The sequence below is a fragment of the Macaca nemestrina genome, chromosome 1 (genome assembly GCF_043159975.1).
Source record: "Macaca nemestrina isolate mMacNem1 chromosome 1, mMacNem.hap1, whole genome shotgun sequence".
NCBI lineage: Eukaryota > Metazoa > Chordata > Mammalia > Primates > Cercopithecidae > Macaca > Macaca nemestrina.
In genome coordinates this window covers 196,070,832-196,083,519 of record NC_092125.1, presented here as the reverse complement: position 1 = coordinate 196,083,519, position 12,688 = coordinate 196,070,832, and the positions used below count along the sequence as shown (strand labels likewise).

At 46.3% G+C, this 12,688-nt stretch overlaps 1 long non-coding RNA gene and 1 pseudogene across 1 annotated transcript; one reads left to right on the top strand and one right to left on the bottom strand.

Moving 5' to 3' along the window:
* Positions 1 to 322: 322 nt before the first annotated feature.
* LOC105494748 (uncharacterized) lies at positions 323 to 1,901 on the bottom strand. The gene is made up of 3 exons (XR_011609336.1): positions 1,865 to 1,901; positions 1,116 to 1,306; positions 323 to 519 (listed from the first exon to the last, which is right to left on the bottom strand). It is a non-coding gene; the product is annotated as an uncharacterized lncRNA (long non-coding RNA).
* Positions 1,902 to 4,398: 2,497 nt separating this feature from the next.
* LOC105494749 (alpha-actinin-4 pseudogene) overlaps positions 4,399 to 12,688 on the top strand; it is a 9,248-nt pseudogene continuing 958 nt past the window's right edge.

The following is a 12,688-nucleotide window of genomic DNA, read 5'->3' as shown; positions in this document are numbered from 1 at the left end:
CTTCTGAGCGAGGGGGATGAGCTGGCGTCGGTGGCCCAGAGCGCTAAACCTTAGCTCCTCATTCCTGAGAAGTAGGCAGGCAACGTGGGCTTGGCTTAAAGAGGGGCGACCCTAGGGGAGGCAGCGACACTTGCAGCCTCTGAGCTAGTCTGGAAGCTCCCTTGTTCCCAGGACTTGGGGGTTTTGAAGCTTTATGTCCTGACCCCAAGCTCTGGGGAGCTCTTCTATCTCCCTGCCCTAGGTCTGTTCCTGTGTCTGAGGCTCCTGGTGTCTCCTGGCTCATCCCTCCCCTTTCTCTTCCCGCCCTCATCACATACACACACACACACACACACACACACAGCGGCAGGAAGGAGGGGCCGAACCCGAACCCGGGAGCTGCTCGGGAAAGGAGAGCAAAGTGAGGGACGGGGTCCCGCCCTACCAGCGCGCTGCCGAGGCTGGGAAACCATGTGGACGCTGGGATGGGGGCGGTGGTGGTTTTGCATGAACGATCTGTTCCTCAGGTTCTTGCTCTTGCTGTCAAGACACAAGCAGCACACCTCACAACCACCCCTGTCCTCAGTCTGCTCAGAGTCGGGGGTTCGCCTCTTTGATCACCCCACTCCGCCCACCCCAGGGGACTAGTGAACAGCACAGCCGCCAGGAATTGGAGATTCCTGCGAGAGAGGCGGAGCAATCCTGGAAGAGTTCAGCCGGCACTGAAGAAGCCGCAAGAAAACGTGGAACACGACCTCTGTCTAGTGAAGGTCATTTATGTGCAAGCTGAGGGTTTAACACTTTGGTGGTGGGAAGGGCTGGGGCCCTCCAGGACGAAGGAGGCGGCTACTGAGCGCCACCATCTGGGCTGAACTTGAGGGGAGAAAGCTCCACCCACCTCGTGGCTTTTCCGAGCTCTTTTCTTGGGGCACCCACCCCCTCTCTATTTGGAAGCGAACATAGCCTAAGAAGCCTCGAGAGTGAATGTGAATCCTGTGACTACTTGGCCCCTGCGGTCTGAGTGTCTGTGCTTTTGCATATATGTATCCCTCACCCCTCCACCCAGCCCTCACTGGGCGCCATGCTCTGTGCTGCAGATGCCTGGTGAACCACTCTGTCTCTGCCACAGTCCATACCTCTTTGAATACCGAGTGTAAGGAGGATTCCTGGCATCGTAGATCGCTGGCCATTTACAACCTGCTTTCATGTGCCATTTCTGCGTGTGTTCGTGTGTATGTGTGTGAGTAAATGCACACGTGCTCACTCAGACATACTTGCTGGACAGTAGCAATAGGAGGAGTAGGTGGGAGGAATTGGTCTTCTTTACCTGCAGAAAGAAAAGTCATCAGGAGAGGCTGTGGCTTGGACACTACGGGAGACAAGCTCGCTGAGGAAGCAGAAGGAGGTGTGGCATCCCTCCAGTCCTTGGATGCAGGTGGAACCTCTAAAACCAGACCTACCTGAGGAAGGGTTCTCACACTGCCACCTCCTTTCCATCTTCATTCTCCTCACGCTCGATTTCTCCCCTCCCCCTCTCTCCAGCTCTGGGAGATGGTATTTTTAGAAGCTGCTTAGAGACCCGGGACTCCTTTCATTTCAAAATGAGTCCTCACTCCACCATCCCTCACTCCTCTTTAGAACCAGGTGCCATCCCCTTAGCAGGCTCTAAGGCACTAGTCAGCGTTTCTTACTGAAGCTCCAGGGACTTCAACCCAGAGGTTCTGACCCTAGGTGCTAAAACAAAATACAGACTTCCTCTGAACCTGAGAAGGACCTTTCAGAAACCAAGCAGATGGGGGAAATTACCTGGGGAAATCTACATAGGATGCTCTGGCAAACATCTGACTGTTGGAGTCTGGTTTCTACCCTCTTCCACCATACACACCTTCAGGCATCTGGGGTGAATTTCCAGACGGAGACCCTAGGAATAGGGGGAAAGAAGAGGACGAAAAGTCGTGAAATAATCCTTCCCTTTCTTCCTCTGAGCAATTCATTTATAATAAAACCAGAATGGAGAAGCCCCAGTGAATGCAGATATATGCAAATCAGCTGGATCTTAATAAGAGTTGCTCTAAGGCGGACCCCACTCTATCAGGAAGCTGCAGAACAGACAGCTCAGTAAAATTCCGGAGGGCCTTAGAAAGAAACCAACCCATTGTTTATCGGGACATTTAAGTGCTGGGGGCCAGTTAACTAATGGCTAGAGTTAGGTTCCTCCCAGGAATAGCAGTGGAGACTGGTGAAATTTGGGGGTGGGGGCAGGGGGTGGTATCTGTCCCTGGCGTTGAACCCTCAGCCCTCCAGCCAGCTTTGGGCTTTCTATCCATGGTGCTGAATCCAACAGGGTCTGGACACGCAGCTGGACCTGGGACTTCTCTGCTGCCATGTTCTGATCCTTGGCAGGATCATAAAGGGTAAGTAGTTTTGCTTCATAATCTTAAAGATTTTCTCTGCTTAATTTTCAAAATTAGTAAATTAAATGCTTTATATTTCCTTTAGCTAAGAATATACAGTGGTGGCTTCTACTCCTCCAGCCTATAACCAAAATCCGACAATTCATGTCTTCAGGAGATAAACAGCCTTCACTCCCTTGCAGAAGAGTGGAGGGGCCTGGAACCCACCCAGAAACATCTTGTTTTCTCTTTTGCTCCTCTCAGACTTCTACTGAAGTAGGCTGGAAGAGATACTCCTCTCTACTTCTACCTCACTATCTTCTAGGATCGTGGGGGAGGACACTTGATGTGGCTGAGCAACTTAATTAAGCACCCAAAATAATAAAAAGTGACCTTCCAGGGAGCAGATTTAATGTTACCACAAACTCCATCTCCAAGTTACTGAAAGTTACAAATCTAGAGGCTGAAGATTTGACCTCTTCCTTTTGCACAGATACAGAAAGTATGGTGAGCCTGACTGGACAGAGAAGGTTATCTCCTCTATAAAGAAGTTTAAGATTGTGTCAGAGGAATCAGGGTCAAGTCCCAATCTCAGGAAGAAGGATGGGGAGAGGCAAAGAGCAGTGGGAGCTTTATTGTTCAAAGGGTCATCTTTTTTTTTTTTTTTTTTTTTTTTTTGAGACAGTGTCTCACTCTGTTGCCCAGGCTGGAGTGCAATGGCCCGATCTCGGTTCACTGCAACCTCCACCTCCCAGGTTCAAGCAATTCTCCTGCCTCAGCCTCCCAAGTAGCTGGGGCTACAGGTGCACACCACCATACCTGGCTAATTTTGTGGTTTTAGTAGAGACAGGATTTTGCCATGTGGTCCAGGCTGGTCTCAAACTCCTGACCTCAAGTGATCCACCTGCCTCAGCCTCCCAAAGTGCTGGGATTATAAGCGTGAGCCACCACGCCTGGCCTCAATTGTATTTTCTTGGATAAAGGAAGCATAGAGCATTTAATTTACTAATTTTGAAAATTAAGCAGAGAAAACCTTTAAGATTATGAAACACAACTACTTACTCTTTATGAGCCTCCACCTCTTTCTGTGTAAAATAGGAGCAAAAACACCTTTCAGAGTTATTGTGAGGTCAGAATATAATTTTTACATATGGCCTAGCTCTGTGCTTGGCACGTAGCTCTGGTATATATTATTAATCAACTCCATGGTTAATTAAGGTGTAAAAAAAAAAAACAGAAGGAAAAAGGAAAAGAAGTCTGGGCATGGTGGTTCACACCTGTAATCCCAGCACTTTGGGAGGCCGAGGTGAGTGGATCATCTGAGGTCAGGAGTTCAAGACCAGTCTGACCAACATAGTGAAACTCCGTCTCTACTAAAAATGCAAAATAGCTGGATGCGGTGGTGTGTGCCTGTAGTCCTAGCTACTCGGGAGGCCGAGGCAGGAGAATTGCTTGAACCTGGGAGGCAGAGGTTGCTGTGAGCCGAGATCATGCCATTGCACTCCAGCCTGGGCAAAAAAGAGAGACACTCCATCTCAAAAAAAAAGAAAAAAAAAAAGGAAAAGAAGGGATAAAGGAAGGTTAAGTGGTGAGGTAGGAAGACAGAAAGATATATATATATATATAATTAGAGAGAGAGAGTCGTAGAGGAAAAGACAGAATGAGAGATAAAGAAAGAGACAGCTGGTTGAGGTGAATGTGGCTAGAAAGCACAGGAGTCCGAAAGAAATGTGCTTGAAGAGACAGGAATGTCATCAGGGCAGGTTGGCTGGCCAGCTGCCAAGTGGCATCAGAGGTGACATTTACTTTGAATTCATCATGGTCCAGGCTTATGAACTTGACTTTAACAGCATTAAGAGAGAATCTATCTATTGGGGAATGGAAAGTAGATCCTACTAACCCAGCTCCTATCCTGCTATCTGAGCCAGAGAAGCAATGTATTAATTTATGATGAGAAATGGAACTGCCAAGGGGGACAGAATGCTCACAATGGCATGTCCAGCACATTCTTTCCCTGTAGGAAAACATGTCCTGGAAGCCAATTTATGATGTGAAGACAGCTTTGAGAGTGGGAGGGGAGGGAGGTGAATGGTTTAAATATTTGATGGCATCAGGCTCTGATAGCCTTGTTCCTCCAAATCCCCAGAAGGGATAAACCTGCTATTGGCACCTGAGTAACTGTGTAGGGGCCAGGACTGGGACTGGAATATACAAACATGTGCTTCTCTGACTCTCTCTCTCTCTCTTTCTCCCTAATGCATATATACATACACACACACACACATACACACACACACACACACACACATACACATACAACACACACACATACACAGACATACATATATTTATGTATGTATTAGAGACAAGCACTCTGTTGCCCAAACTGGAGTGCAGTGGTGCGATCATAGCTCACTGCAGCCTCAACCTCCTGGGCTCAAGCAATCCTCCAACCTCCTGGGTAGCTAGGACTACAGGCACGCACCACCATGCTCATAACTCTTTTTATTTTTTCTTTTGTAGAGACAGGGTATCACTATGTTCCCCAGGCTGGTCTCAAAGTCCAGCCTAAAGTGATCCTCCTGCCCCAACCTCCTAAAGCATTGGGATTACACATGTGAACCACCATATCCAGCCTTCTGACTCTATATTTTTATTCTAGCTCTAATTCTGGAAGCAGCCCATTTTTAGATTGCAGTTCTTTTAAATTTAAATCACCAAAGTAATATAAACTAATGAAAATTGTATAGGTAAAAATATCCATCCTTTCCATTCCAGATAGTCCCCCTCCCAAATTTAAATCCTGTTGAAGACTGATATGTACAATTCCTGATATTTTCTACACACACACACAACTTTACAGAAAATTAATACATCTATTAGTATGGTAAACGGTGTTGATTATTTGCCCAATAGCTTTCCCCTTTCATATTTTATATTGCTGCCAGAGTCTCAGTTTTATTTGGATGTTCTTCTACTGTAGCTGTTTGCTAGCGAAAGATGATCCTCTCCCCAAGTTCAGGGATAAGTAGAGATTGCTATTTGCTAATCACTCCCATCCCATTCCATGTAGCGTGTGATTACAACCCTGGCCTTCTGAATCAGAAATTATAGGAAAAGTTTTCACTCCTGATAAACAGAGATGGATGACAGGCAGCATTCCACTTCTTCTCTGGATGTCATGTCTGCATCTGACACCAGGAGCTGCTGCCTGCCATTACAATATCATGAAGGGGGATATCTCAGCAATGGCAGTTAAGATTTTTCAGTTGTGTTTAACAGGAAACCAAATAAAACTGGCTTAAACAAAAACAAGATTTTATTGGTTGATACAATAGGATGGGAGTAGATCTGTGTAGAACAGTAAGATTTTGCATTGGAATTGTGGTAGAGTGCAAAATCACCAAACCTGGAGACTCTAAAAAGGAATGCAATTGAAATCCTAGAACTGAAAAATATAATAGTTGAATTTAGCATAGTAGATGGAACTGATAGCAGGTTAGACACAGCTAATTCTAGGATTAATGATGTGGAATATAGGTTCAGCATAAAAGATCCAGTATGGGAAGAGAGAAAAGAACAGAAAATATAGATAAGAGAGAAAGAGACATATGGGCCATGCCAAAAAGGCCTAACTACATGGAATTAGAGTCCTAGAAAGAGAAGAAAGAGGAAAAATAGGAAAGAAGTACTATTTGAAAATTTTCCAAAATTGATGAAAGATATCAAGACACATACTCAAGAAGCATTATCAATCCCAAGCAGGATAAATGCAAAAAAAATTACTTTTTTTTTTTTTTTTTGACAGAGTCTCGCTGTATCACCCAGGCTAGAGTGTAGTGGTGTGATCTCAGCTCACTGCAACCTCTGCCTCCTGGGTTCGAGCAATCCTCCTGCCTCAGCCTCCCGAGTGGCTGGGATTACAGGCATGTGTCACCACGCCCAGCTAATTTTTCTATTTTTATTAGAGACAGGGTTTTGCCATGCTGGCCAAGTTGGTCTCAAACTCCTGACCTCAAGTGATCTGCCCACCTCGGCCTCCCAAAGTGCTGAGATTATAAGCATGAGCCACCGTGCTCGACCAAAAACTATATTTAAGCACTTCATAAGAGAACTGCTGAAAACCAAAGAAAAAATATTAAAAGCAATTAGAGAGAGAGACACACATTACCTTCAAAGGAACAACATTAAGACTGACAATGGGCCAGGCACACTGGCTCACGCCTGTAATCCCAGCCCTTTGGGAGGCGGAGGCGGGCAGATCACGAGGTCAGGAGATTGAGACCGTAGTGAAACCCTGTCTCTACTAAAAATACAAAAAATTAGCCAGGTATGGTGGCACATGCCTATAGTCCCAGTTACTTGGGAGGCTGAGGTAGGACAATGGCGTGAACCCGGGAGGCGGAGTTTGCAGTGAGCCGAGATTGCCACTGCACTCCAGCCTGGGCGACAGAGCGAGACTCCGTCTCAAAAAAAAAAAAAAAAAGACTGACAATGGCAGAGTGCAGTGGCTCACGCCTGTAATACCAGCACTTTGGGAGGCCGAGGTGGGTGGATCACCTGAGGTCAGGAGTTCAAGACCAGCCTGGCCAACATGGCAAAACCCCGTCTCTACTAAATATACAAAAATTAGCCAGGCGTGGTGGCACGTGCCTGTAGTCCCAGTTATTCGAGAGGATGAGGCAGGAGGATCATTTGAACCTGGAAAGTGGAGGTTGCAGTGAGCCAAGAGTGCACCACTGCACTCCAGCCTGGTCGATAGAGTAAGACTCTGTCTTAAAAACAAACAAACAAACAAACAAACAAATGAAACAACAACAGCCCCCTCCACACACACACACACACACACACACACACACACACACACAAAACTTCGGCCAGGCATGGTTGCTCATGCCTGTAATCCCAGCACTTTGGAAGGCCAAGGCAGAAGGATCAGTTGAGGCCAGGAGCTCAAGAGCAGCCTAGGCAAGACCCCATCTCTACAAAAAAATACAAAAATTAGCCAGGCATGATGGTGTGCACCTGTAGTCCCAGCTACTCAGGAAGTTGTAGTGGGGGATCACTTGACCCAGCAGGTTGAGGCTACGGTGAGCTAGGATCGCACACTGTACTCCAGCCTGGGCAACAGAGCAAGACTGTCTCAATTTTTTAAAAAAAGGGCTGAGGCCAGGCACAGTGGCTCATGCCTGTCATCTCAACACTTTGGGAGGCTGAGATAGGAGGATCACTTGAGCCTAGCAGTTTGAGACCAGCCTGGGCAACATGGTGAAATCCCATCTCCACTAAAAATGGAAAAATTAGCCAGGCATAGTGGCATGCCCCTGTCATCCTAGCTACTCAGAAGGTTGAGGTGGGAGGAGAATCATTTGAGCCTGGGAGGTCAAGGCTGTAGTGAGCTGTGATCATGCCACTGCATTCCAGACTGGGAGACAGAACAAGATCTGTCTCGAAAATAAAATAAAATAAAGTGAAAAGACTGACAACTGACTCTTTCATATAAATGATAAAATCCAGAAGATGATGGAATGGCATCTTTAAAGTGCTAAAAGAAAGTATCAATCTAAAATGCTATACTCAGTGAAAATATTCTTCAAAAACGAAGGTAAAATAAGTATGTTTTATGACAGTCAAAATTCTTCACAGATCCACACTAAAGGCATACTAAAGGCGATTTTTAAAAAGAAACTCAAGCCGGGCGCAGTGGCTCAAGCCTGTAATCCCAGCACTTTGGGAGGCCGAGACAGGCGGATCACGAGGTCAGGAGATCGAGACCAGCCTGGCTAACACGGTGAAACCCCGTCTCTACTAAAAAAATACCAAAAAAAAAACTAGCCAGGCGAGGTGGCGGGCGCCTGTAGTCCCAGCTACTCAGGAGGCTGAGGCAAGAGACCTAGGAGGCAAAGCTTGCAGTGAGCTGAGATCCGGCCACTGCACTCCAGCCCGGGCAACAGAGCGAGACTCCGTCTCAAAAAAAAAAAGAAACTCAAAAAGAATTACGAACATCCAGGAAAAATATAAGATCAAAAGAAAGTAAATATGTGGGTAAAAATAAATTAACAATAACTGTATAAAGTGATAATGTCATGTGAAGTTCTAAATGCACGTAGAATTAAAACACATCACAAAAATAGCACACAGTGTGGGAGCAGATAAATGGAGTTAAAGTATTTTAAGGTACTTGCATTGTCTATGAAGTGGTAAAAGAATTATTTATGTTAAACTTTAGCAAGTCAAGGATGCATGCTGTAATTACCATGGTAATCATGGAAAAATAGTAACAAAAATGTGTTACTAACAAGCTAATGTAGAAACATTTGGAATAATAAAAATAATCAAAAAATATCTAGAAGAGAGGAAAAAAGGAACATCGAACATGTGGGAGAGATAGAATACAAATACTAGGATATCTTGAAACTCAGATGTATAAATAACTATTTTAAATATAAATGGACTGAATATTCCTTTTATTTATTTATTTCTAGATGGAGTCTTGCTCTGCCGCCCAGGCTAGAGTACAATGGCATGATCTCCACTCACTGCAACCTCTGCCTCCCGAATTCAAGCAATACTGTTTCCTCAGCCTCCTGAGTAGCTGGGATTACAGGCACGCACCACATTGCCCAGCTAATTTTTGTAATTTTTAGTAGAGACAGAGTTTCACCATGTTGTCCAGGCTGGCCTTGAACTCCTGACCTCATCATCTGCCCATCTCAGCCTCCCAAAGTGCTGGGATTACAGGAGTAAGCCACCACACCCAACCCCTAAATATTCCTATTTTAAAACAAAGATTGGGCCGGGTGCCGTAGCTCATGCCTGTAATCCCAGCACTCTGGGAGGCTGACGCAGGAGGGTCACTTGAGCCCAGGAGGTAGAGACCAGCCTGGACAATATGATGAAACCCCATCTCTGCAAAAGAATACAAAAACTAGCTGGGCATGGTGATGCATACCTGTAGCCCCAGCTACTTGAGAGGCTGAGGTAGGAAGATCATTTGAGCCTGGGAAGGTGAGGCTGCAGTGAGCCTTGATTGTGACATTGCACTGCAGCCTGGGTGAGAGTGAGACCCTGTCTCAGAAACTAAAACCAAACCAAATAAAATAAAATAAAAACAAAGATAGATTGAGTTTCTAATTTATTTATTATTTTTATTTTTTAATATTCAAAATATTTCTTAGAGACAGGATCTTGTTCTGTTGCCCAGGCTGGAGTGCAGTGGTGCAATCATAGTTCACTGCAGCCTCAACCTCCTAGGCTCAAGCAATCCTCCCACCTTAGCCTCCAAAATAGCTAGGACTACAGGCATGTGCCACTGCACCTGGCTAATTCTTAAAAAAAAAAAATTTGTAGAGTCAGGGTCTTGCTATGTTGTCCAGGCTGCTCTCAAACTGCTGGCCTCAAGCAATCCTTCTGCCTCAGCCTCCCAAAGCACTGGGATTATAGGGGAGAGCCACCATGGTCAGCCCAGACTGGATTTTTGTTTTGGGTTTTTTGTGTTTTTTTTCTTTTAGATAAGGTCTCATTCTGTTACTCAGGCTGGAGTTCAGTGGCACGATCACAGCTCCCTGCAACCTCTGCCTCCTGGACTTGAGTGATCCTCACACCCCAGTCTCCTAAGTAGCTGGGGCTACAGGCATATGCCATCATGCCCAGCTAATTTTTGTATTTTTCTTTTTTTGGTAGAGATGAGGTTTCACCATGTTGCCCAGACTGGTCTTGAGCTCCTGAGCTCAAGTGATCCACTTGCCTCAGCCTCCCAAAGTGCTGGGATTATAGGCATGAGCCACCACACCTGGCCCAGATTGGGTTTTAAACAGCAACTTTATACTGCTTTAAAAAACTTACACATAGCCGGGCACAGTGACTCATGCCTGTAATCCCAGCACTTTGGGAAGCCAAGGTGGGCAGATCACCTGAGATCAGGAGTCAGGTCAGCCTGACCAACATGCAGAAACCCCATATCTACTAAAAATACAAAATTAGCCAAGCATGGTGGTATGCGCCTGTAATCCCAGCTACTCGGCAGGCTGAGGCAGCAGAATCGCTTGAGCCCAGTGGGAGAAGGTTGTGGTGAGCCAAGACCATGCCATCGCACTCCAGCCTGGGCAACAAGAGTGAAACTCCATCTCAAGAAAAGAAAGAAAAGAAATTTCCACATAAGGATACAGATATGTTAAAGCAAAGGTTGTAAACAAACAAACAAACATACAAACAGTATATAGTACAAACAGTAGCTAAAAGAAAATCAGTATCACTAAACTAACACTGTAATTTTTTTTTTTTTTTTTTTTTTTTTAGATAAAGTCTTGCTCTGTCTCACAGTCTGGAGTGCAATGGTGCAACCTCGGTTCACTGCAACCTCTGCCTCTTGGATTCAAGTGATTCTCCAGCCTCAGCCTCCTGAGTAGCTGGGATTACAGGCAAGCACCACTATGCCTGGCTAATTTTGTATTTTTAGTAGAGATGGGGTCTCATTGTGTTGGTCAGGCTGGTCTTGAACTCCCGACCTCAGGTGATCTGCCCACCTCAGCCTCCCAAAGTGTCGGGATTACAGGTGTGAGCCACTGCGCCCAGCCGGTTTTTTTTTGTTTTTGTTTTTGTTTTTGTTTTTTTTTGAGACAGAGTCTCGCTCTGTCGCCCAAGCTGGAGTGCAGTGGCACGATCTCGGCTCACTGAGGAGTTGCTGCTGAATGATATCCACAAGCTGGAGCAGCTCGACCACCTGGCAGAGAAGTTCTAGCAGAAGATCTCCATCCATGAGGCCTGGACCCATGAGAAGGAAGCCAGGCTTAAGCAGCGGGACTAGGAGATGGCCACCCTATCAGACATCAAAGCCCTAATCCACAACCACGAAGCCTTTGAAAGTGACCTGGCCATACACCAGGACTTTGTGGAGCTGATTGAGGCTCTAAGAGTGGAAAAAACTCAAACGATTTTTCCTCTGCTCTTACATAACCCAGAATGCTTCTGTGACCAAATGTGTGTGGGGTCTTCCCCACCCACCGAACAAGCAATCAAATCTGCAGCAGACACCAGCTGGTTGTCCTCCAGTTCAATTCAATTCTGACGGTTATCTACCTGGAGATAGTGTCAGATCCCACAGGGTAAGGGCTCAGTCCTACAAGACTGCCTCCACTTCAGATGCTAATCACAAGCCCAATTATTTTTGCCTATGCTTCAGACCAACTGGCTATAAACTGGGGATCCTGCTACCCCCTACTTGGGTTCCATTAATTTGCTAGAGCAGCTCACAGAACTCAGAAAAACACTTTACTTACATTGGCTTGTTTATTACACAGGATATCACAAAGGATACAGATAAAGAGATGCATAGGGCAAGGTGTGGGAAAGGGGACTTGGGGCTTCCATGCCCTCTCTGGGGATGCCACTCTTCAGGAACCTCCATGTGGTCAGCTCTCCAGAAGCTCTGTGAACGCTGTCCTTCGAGGTGTTTATGGAGGCTTCATTATATAGGCATGATTAGTTAAATCGCTGGCTATTGCTGATCAACTTAATCTTCAGCCCCTCTTCCCTTCTCAGGGGTTGGGCAGTGGGGCTGAAATTCCCAACCCTCTAATTATGCCTTGGTCTCTCTGGTGGCCAGCCTCCATCCTGAAGCTCCCTAGGGGCTGCCAGTCATCCATCCACTCATCAGCATACAAAAAGACATGGTTTCGGAAATTCTAATGATTTTCTAGTCATTGTATGCCAGGAAGCAGGATCAAAGACCAAATAGATATTTCACAATATCATAAAGAACATTGCCCAGGAACTCAACGAGCTGGATTACTGTGACTCCCACAGCGTCAATGCCCAGTGTCGGAAGATTTACGAGCAGTGGGAAACCCTGTGCTCTCTGACCCACAGTCACAGGGAAGCTCTGGAGAAAATGAAGAAGCAGCTGGAGGCCACTGATTATCTGCACCTGGAGTATGCCAAGTGGGCAGCGCCTTCTACAACTGGATGGAGAGTGCTGTGGAGGAGCTCCAGGACACGTTCATCATCTACGCTACCGAGAAGATTGATCTCAGCCCACAGCCAAAAGTTGAACCTGCCAGATACTGATAGGGAGGCTATCCTGGCCACCCACAAGGAGGCCCAGAGGATCACAGAGAGCAAACATACCAAGCCGTCAGGCAGCAACCCCTACACCACTGTCACCTCCCCCAACCCCACCCAGATCATCCGCTCCCGGTGGGCAAAGGTGCAGCAGCTGGTGCCAAAGCAGGATTATGTCCTTCTGGAGGAGCAGAGCAAGCAGCAGTCCAACGAGCACCTCTACCACCAGTTCTCCAGCCAGGCCAATGTCATGGGAA